The following is an 8,823-nucleotide window of genomic DNA, read 5'->3' on the forward strand; positions in this document are numbered from 1 at the left end:
GGCAATGGAATTATGAGCAATTTCTGTGTCGAGAATAACGAAGTCGGCTGGATAGTAAAAGTCCTGAACTTTAACGAGAATATTTTCAACTACGCCTTTGGGGTACTTAATAGAATGATCGGCTAACTTCACAGTCATTTTGGTTGGTTGAAGTTTCGTTAGACCTAGTTGTTTATATAAATAAAAAGGGAGTAAGTTAACACTCGCCCCCAGGTCTAATAGAGCAGTTGTTATGAAGTAATCGCCCAAGGTGCACTGTACACTCACCAGGGTCCTTGTACTTAACAATTACGTTATATTCAGATAAAGAGGGATATTGTTTAGTTAAGAAGGTTTCATTGGGTATGTTAGTTTTCCTCTTCTTGGTTCACAACTCTTTTAGAAACTTAACGTGTCCAGGTAGGCTTTTTATAGCATCTAGAAAAGATAGGTTTATAGTCAGATTTTTAAACACGTCCCTAATCTCATCGAAATTCTCATCCCTTTTAGACACAATTAGTTTATGGGGATACGGTGGTTTATCTCTATATTTAGCATAAGGGTCAAAAATATTATTAGTCTTTGCTTTATCTTTAGCTGTTTTCCATCTAGGTGTCCATATTGGAACCTCTATAGGTGTAGGATCATCAATTTCTATGGTGGTATTTGGTAAAGTTGTACCTTTTGGTTGTGGTTGGACTGGAACTTTTATAGTTGTAGGGTCTTCAGTTTTTATGACAGTATTTGGTATGGTTTCATTTTTAGCTTCTATTCACTACACCATAACAAGGATTTTCTAACAAGTGCAATTTCACGTTTGTAACACTTATACATCTGTTAGTAAATTACTAACGGTTAATATTCTTTTACAAAGTTACTTAACCGTTACTGAATTATCGGGATTACTTTGTGACGTTTATCTATATATTAACTAACGGATAGAAAACTGTGACAAATGCTAAAATGAAAATGAGAAAGCGAGACCAATTAACAAAAAAAAACAAAAGAAAAAGGCAAAAATTTAAGCGGGATTATTTCACCTCGGCGCTCATTAGGTCAAGTGGTCAACATACCCATGAGTCAGAGTATGAAAAGAGTAATTAAACGAAAGGGGGAAAACATACCTCGGCGCTGCTGGTTCTCGCTGCCGCCTCTACCAAGAGTCAAATAAGGTATTTCTTTTTCCTTTTCTTCTCTATCTTTCTCAATTCTAACTCATGACTGATGATAATTTGTTTATTGGTCAATCTTGTAAGGTTTTTCAAGTTAGTTGCTTTGGTACCCAAAGGACAAACCTTTATTCATTATTCCAACGCAAAATCTCCCGGCCTAGAGAAGAAGCTTTCAGCAAGGTAACAAGTAATTTGGGTTTTCAATTTTTTGAAAATTAGGTTTTCACTAAGCGTAAATGTGTATTATATGTTCATTTTCATTAGTTATTCGTTGTGGTTGTTTAACTTAAATTTCGGTTATTCATAATGTTATTTTTGAAACTTAAATGCAATATCTGACTTGTTTTAATATTTTGTCTTATTTTACAATTTGTAGTACCCCTTTGGTTTGTTAATTTGAAATCAATTAGTCTCACTTAATGTTTAAAGTTTTAACTGTTAAGTATTACAGGAAAAAAAAACCCCATTTGTATAAGAATAATTGTTTTAAAGTTTGTTCTATCTTGTACTGATGACTTGTGAACAAGAATATGTATAAAAATTGTTTGAAGTGTATCCTATTCCCAACTACTTAAGGCCACTGACTTTTTAGTCGATGTTACGTTCTATATATGAGACTTATAGCCTAATTTTTAACTACATCATTTCGTTTTGTTTTTTTCGCCTTCTTTGATATAAGGATTGTTGGTGATAAGAATAATCTGATTTGGTAGAACCATGTGTAGACACATAATGCGGCGTCAGCATCATATGAATGTCTTTGTCTAGGTTGGACTTTTTTTTACTGTGTATAAGCATGTAGGCTATCTGATTCATAGTGTTATTTTTGAAACTTAAATGCAAGTTTGATGATTGTACACTGAAATTTATTTGATGGTTGTGCCTCAAAGTTGAATGTGATTTGTTTTATGTTTTGAAGTGTAGTGATTTCACATAAAGATTAACATATGCAATACCCAATATATGCATCCAATATAATTGTCACTATTTGCAGGATATTTTAATGGAATCAAGTGGTCAATCGTCAGGTCCTAGTGCCTTGCAGCCACCCCCATCAGGTTAAGCAACACTCCCAATAACATCTGAATCATCCGGAGCACCTTCATCAGTTAAGGCTAAGATGCTTGTCTTGGTGTCTAGTAAGGGCAATGTTGTTGGACCTTATGGGGAAAAATGGGCAACCCGCTTGGGCATTTTATTCGAATAACCATCCCATTGAATTACAAGGATTGGAGGCTTGTGAAACAATCCTTTAAGGATGCAGTGTGTGACGCTTTGGTGGTAACATTCAATTCTTGTTAATAATGTTATCATTTTAACTTGACTAAAAATGAATTTCTAACTATTAAAATTCTTGATAGGGTGAGTTTGAATATGATGTGCCCATGGCTTTGGCTTATAAACAACTTCAGAGGGAGTTTTCCACTAAATTCAGGATTGCAAAAAGCAACTACCGAAAAGAGACCATAAAGAAAGCCTTAAGCAAGGAAGCTGCATGCTATTGCTGCTTGTCCAGATGGTATGAATCCAACAATTTGGGCCGAGTTTGTGACCCGTGAATTCAGACCTGAAGTCATACAAAAGAATGCAAATAATGCAGCAAATAGGAAAATGAATACCATTGGTCATACTCTTGGGCGACAAAAATATGCCCAGATACGTTACAAGAAGGTACCGTCCTATCTCAGTGTCTTTATTATTAGAAGTGGTCTGTAGTATCATTTTGTTACAAGAAGGTACCGTCTTATGTCAATGTCTTTATTATTAGAAGTGGTATGTAGTATCATTTTATATATTTTTGTGTAGAAACAAAAGAACCCTAATGTCAAAGTACGTAGAGAGGACGATTGGCTAACCGGTCACGAGCGTCGTGATGGATCCGTTTTGGAGAGTGCTCGTGTAGCATATGTAAGTATTTATCCTTTCTACATTTAAATGTGTTGAGAACCATAATAAAAATTCTTGAATTTAATCATGTATCAGTTGGTGAATATTTATTTGTCCCAAATTGTATATATACATTGGTGTCCTTATTTGGTTGTCTTTGTTGTTTCAGGAACAAGTGAAGTTTGTTAAAGAAAGGAAAGTTATTGAAGCAAGCATTAGGGGAGAGGAAGATACTAGCGAGGTCATAAACCTTGAAGGTGATGTACTGGTTGAAGTCTTTGGGAAGGACAAAAAAGGGCGTACTCGTGCTGTTGGCTCTCAAATCTCACCTGCACAAGTTGAACATGCTGCGGTTGGTGAGTACTTACTTGACAAAGCATTGGCATCATCTGCTAGTGCTAGTCCCAACGTCGAGAAAGAGTTGGCTGAGGTTAAAGCTTCCATTGCCAGTTTGACAAATTTATTGTTGGTGAGTTTGTAACTTTTACAACTAGGCATACATATAACTTGTATTTTTCCCTTACATGTGTTTTCTATTATCACAGGCTCACATTGCACCGGGAATTGTCCCCCCACAGTTTGCGATGAATACACCTCGTGGTTCAAACTCACCTCATAATCCATCTCCAATGTCTCCTCAAAATTTAGCTTCTCCTTTTGATGCGACAAGTGCTCGTGCAGGATTGTATGACCAGCCTAGAGTTATCCTATTGGATAGAGAAGGTAATGAAGTAGCCAAGGGGTTTGTGGTGACCGATCCGATGCACAAAGATGTTTGTCATGGCAGAAAAGTGCTTAGAGGTGAGAAAAAGATCAATATTGAGGAAGTGTTTATGGGTGATGCATTACTCTATGATGGTCCCCAGGATGGAAATAAAACCCTTCATAGTTATGTTGCTGGAGGGTGGCTGATTTAGGCTGATAGGCGGTTGAAATATGATTAAGAATGGTTGATTAGTGCTAATCTTTTTGAACATTGTTTAGCAAATCTTTTTGGACATATGGGCTAATAGAAACATTAAGTATGGTTAATGTTCTAGTTATAATTTAACAATCTTTTTGGACATATAGGCTGACAGAAGAATTAAGTATGGTTAATGTTTCTAGTTGTAATTATGTAATCTTTTTGGACATATTGGATAAGGGTTCTAGTTGCAACTTGCTGAACCTTTTTTGGATATACGTGTATAATTTTCACTATTGTTGATTGTATTATATGTATGCTTGTTTGTTTTACAGGTTTGTGAGTTTTCTAACCGCTTTTTAACTCCGCCAATGCAAATTTATGAAATTAAGTTTTTCGGGGTATCTTGGAAGTCTAGGTTGACTGATCCATTTCAAGAAAGCTTTCGGTGTTGGCGGATATGATGTTGGCAGATCCATTTCAAGAAAGCTTTCGGTGTTGGCGGATCCTGTTTGACATTGCTTCCAAATGTGACGGATACGATGCTTATGATATGTATTACAATGTATATATTGTACTTTGTAAATTTATCTTCTCCATAAAGTTCTTACTCTTTAATATTGTACAAAATGGTATTAATTCTCATAGACTTTGTTTTAATGAATGCAGGAAATTTTGGTGGATAGGGCTATTCATGCTGCCATTGGCCGTGTTCATCATCTAATGCCGAGGATCATGAAAATCCTCTATTAGTAAGAGAAGATTTTTCTTAGGCGATGAATGATTTCCTTCTAGTTATTTCCATGCGTGATATTACCAAATCTGCTTCGGAAGGTGGCCACACTGGGTGGGACGAAGTTGGCGGACTTGTGAACATACAGAATGCAGTTCAGGAGGTAAACTTGTGAACATATGCAATAAGGTAAAGCTGAGCAATTGAAACGTGCGTTATTGTGATGTTCTATTTTTGGCTTTAGGTCCGGGATCTATTCTCAAAAGCAGCTGCTGCAGCACCGTGCCTTCTTTTTTTTTGACAAGTTTGATTCTATTGCACCAAAAAGAGGGCATGATAATACTAGAGTCACCTATGATGGTGATCAACACCGTCTTATCAATTATGGTGTACATTTACGCAACTGAGAAGTTGAGTATGTATGTATCCGACGATGGTGGGTCAGATTTGACCTTCTATGTTTGATGGATTTCTCTGAAATTAGTTTATGTGATTTATGTTTATCGCAATCAATTTCTAACATAGACAAGTGTTGTTCAGGACATGCTCATGTTGCAGAGGCTCTAAAAGTACCTCTTCTCGTGTTCTTCACTATGCCATGGACGTAGGTCTTGCTGTGTAGTATATAAACCTTCAGTTGCCTCTGTGAACTTCTGGAAACTTTTTATTTAAATTTTCCCTCCTGATATATGTATTTACCCAGGACATGTTATTTTTACTTCCAATTTAAATGAATATGATATGTATGATTTGCATTACAAACCAACTAGTGAATTCCCACATCCTCTGTCCTGTGTCAAGCAGCCAGTTGGATATAAAGTGAGTGGATTTATTTTTATTGGCTTGGAGGTTCATATATGATACTATCTTTTTTATACTTAGTTTTGCGACAAAAAATGCCGCAGCTATCATATCAAATTGTTGATTCAATGATTTAACTTGGAATACGTGACATGATAAACGACTTCAGGAAGAAAAAGCTGAAGCTACGACCTGTTACATATTTAAGTGGTGTCGAATGATGTTCTTCAGACGTGCCTTATGGATATATTTGAGTCCTCACCTTGTTCCAAAACCGAAAGGTTTGGGTTTTAAAACTTTTTATAGTTTATCTTAAACAATCAGATTGTGTAGCCGAAACTGATATTTTGTTTTTGAGGTGGGTAGTGTGAGAGATGCACTGGTTCAAGTTGTTTTGAGGCTTCGTGACGATGTGTTGAAGGATAGAGAAGGCGGCCGTGACACCCCCGCTGTCGATTCCATTTACTCTAGTGGTGGTGGTGTTCTGGTTCATTCAGCGTTGCAGAGCGTTCCCCCAGTTACTTCATTGGGATATGATCAAAGGATTGATAGTGCAAGTGCCTATGGCTTGCTTTCTTCTAGGTATAATCTTTGTGGATATGAATCATTCTCGGTATTCGTCCTCTCTTATATTATGCAAGATGTTTGGATTGATTCTACTTATTCTAGAACCTTAAATGAGGAGAGAATTGGGTCTTTTTCAGATGCGAAAAAAGGCCAGGGAAGATTTTTAGTTCAATGTCATTTACTAATGATGCGTCCGAGATTAGTAATTTTACGTTGTGTTGTAGTCGTAAGCTCAATATGGAAGTTAGTTTTAGTTTCAATATTAATTACTTGACTAGTTTATTTATATATATATATTTTTCATTATATATATATATATATATATATATATATATATATATATATATATATATATATATATATATATGTAGAAACCACAAGTTACATCACTTTTTGGAGCTGAGACATTATGGGCGAAAGGGTATACAGGTGCCAAAGTTAAAATGGCGATATTTGATACTGGCATTCGTAAGGATCATCCTCATTTCCGTAATATTAAGGTATGCGTTATTATAAATGGTTTGATGTATTGTTTTGTGATCGAATGGATTTATGTAAAGAGAGTGTTTTAACAGGAGAGGACGAATTGGAATAATGAGGATACTTTGAATGATAATCTATACTATTCCTATGCCCTTTTCTGGTTGTTCAGTTGGAACACCATGCCATTATTTGTTGCTTCTTGGTATTTAAACTTTTGTTATTTCTTGGATCTCATTCTTTTGCAAGGTTGGGGATAATGGCTATGGTTCATATTCATCAAAGCCATATGCAGGGTATGTATTTTATGCTTATTTGTTGACTATGCTTACTGTTTTTTCAAATATTTTGTATATTATTGGAACTACTTGTTCCTTGTGTAGGTTATTAAGTCCCTCAATAGCTGAGATGTTCAAGAATATCGCCACTGGCATTTAATGTTGGACTTGCTTATGTCTTAGTTTATTGCACTGCTTTTGGTTTCAAGGGAGCAAAGATTATCAAATAGCGCTATCATTGTGGATCTCGGTAATTATGTTAGGTCTATGTGAATTATTCTGAGAAGTTCAAGAATACATGGGAAGGACTTTCGATGGAATGCTTCAAACATGTACTTCCAAGCATGAAGTTGGCAATCCCATCAGCCGTGATGGTTTGGTATGTGACATTGTGATATCTACATTTTTTTATCTCACATAGTCATTGTTTACCAGGGAAAAAAAAGAAACAAAGAAAAAAATAAAATAAAATAGTACAGTCATGGGCTTAATAATAGTCCACTCTGCTGTCACTCTATCAGAGGTTGAGTAATCATATAGCATATGACGAAGTCCATAGTTGACTTCCTTTTAAAGAGCAAGATTCCTTTCGGGATAACAGAGTACTCTATTTATATTTTCATTTTCCACTAGGGATAAGTATAAACTTTGTTTTATTTGGTATTCATACTATCACAGTTTGGAGTACTGGGCCTTTGAACTTCTGGTGTTATTAGCGGGGTTGATGCTGAATTCAGAAAATAATACCTCATTGATTGCCATGTGGTAAGGTTGCTTCACTCTTCACTCATGAGAACTTGTTGAGCTTAGTTGGATGATCACTTTTGTAACCTCTGCAGTGTGAACACAGAAGCTGTCTGTGACAGCACGAGAGTTTCAAATGAGTTGGGAGCGGGGAATGCTGATAGAGCGAAGAATGTTGTGTCAATGACACTCAAGCTTTCAATCTTTCTTGCTCTTGTAGTTGTTCTATCTCTTATCTTTGGTCATAATCTCTGGGCCAGTGCTTTTAGTAACATCCCTGTAATTAAGAAAGACTTCGCTTCAATGACTCCCCTACTAGCGATTTCCATATTAATTGTTTTTGATGCACAATATTTGACTTTGCAGGGGTGTCAAGAGGATGTGGGTGGCAACACTTGGCTGCGTGGACTAATTTGGCAACCTTCTATGCTATTGGCATGCCTATCGTGATTCTCCTGGGATTCAAGGTCCATTTGTATACTAAGGTCGGCTACTCATCCATTGATGAGTTTGTTGTAATTTGTTTACATGATTTCTTCTGAATGATCTCCTTCAGCAATTTCATCTTTTGGAATCGCGATTTTAACTTTTTTTCTTTCTTGGATCTCATTCTTTTGCAAGGTTGGGGATAATGGCTATGGTTCATATTCATCAAAGCCATATGCAGGGTATGTATTTTATGCTTACTGTTTTTTCAAATATTTTGTATATTATTGGAACTGCTTGTTCAAGTTCTTAACTTCCCTCAATAGCTGAGATGTTGATTCCTGCAAATGCTGTTGGTAAAGTGATGGGGAGAGGTGGAGGAAACTTGGCCAATATTAGTAAGGTGAGTTGTTTTATTAACAATTACAAAACACTGCCTCTTTTCAAGGGAGCTCTACTGATGATAGTTCCTCACTTTCAACTATCTCACGCCTCCACTCCAGGTCTTCTCTCCACTCTCTTCTTCTCCTGTCTCTCTCCAGTACAGGTGGCCCATATTTTTTTTTATACATTGAAAATTTGTTAGTAACGGATACAGACCGTTAGCAACAGAATTTTTTTTATACAAAGAAACTTCATTAGTAACGGATACAGAACCATTAGTAACATAAATTTTTTTTTTTACACTGACAATTAGTTAGTAACGGATAGGAAATCGTTAGAAATAGAAAAACAAAGTGACGCTTGAACAAATTACGTAACCGTTACTAATAACTTATAACGGTAATGTATCTGTTATTGAAATTAATTTCAGTAACACTTTATAACTGTTAGTAATATTTGTAACGGTTA

At 35.9% G+C, this 8,823-nt stretch overlaps 2 long non-coding RNA genes across 2 annotated transcripts; both read left to right on the forward strand.

The window, feature by feature from the left end:
* The first annotated feature begins 7,036 nt into the window (after nt 1-7,036).
* LOC147498436 (uncharacterized) lies at nt 7,037-7,876 on the forward strand. Its single transcript, XR_015194295.1, has 3 exons — nt 7,037-7,180; nt 7,480-7,566; nt 7,641-7,876. It is a non-coding gene; the product is annotated as an uncharacterized LOC147498436 (long non-coding RNA).
* Nucleotides 7,877-7,893: 17 nt separating this feature from the next.
* On the forward strand, nt 7,894-8,455 carry LOC147498437 (uncharacterized). Its single transcript, XR_015194296.1, has 2 exons — nt 7,894-8,030; nt 8,167-8,455. It is a non-coding gene; the product is annotated as an uncharacterized LOC147498437 (long non-coding RNA).
* The last annotated feature ends 368 nt before the right edge of the window (nt 8,456-8,823 follow it).

This window comes from Coptis chinensis, chromosome 5, assembly GCF_015680905.1.
Source record: "Coptis chinensis isolate HL-2020 chromosome 5, ASM1568090v1, whole genome shotgun sequence".
Taxonomy (NCBI): domain Eukaryota; kingdom Viridiplantae; phylum Streptophyta; class Magnoliopsida; order Ranunculales; family Ranunculaceae; genus Coptis; species Coptis chinensis.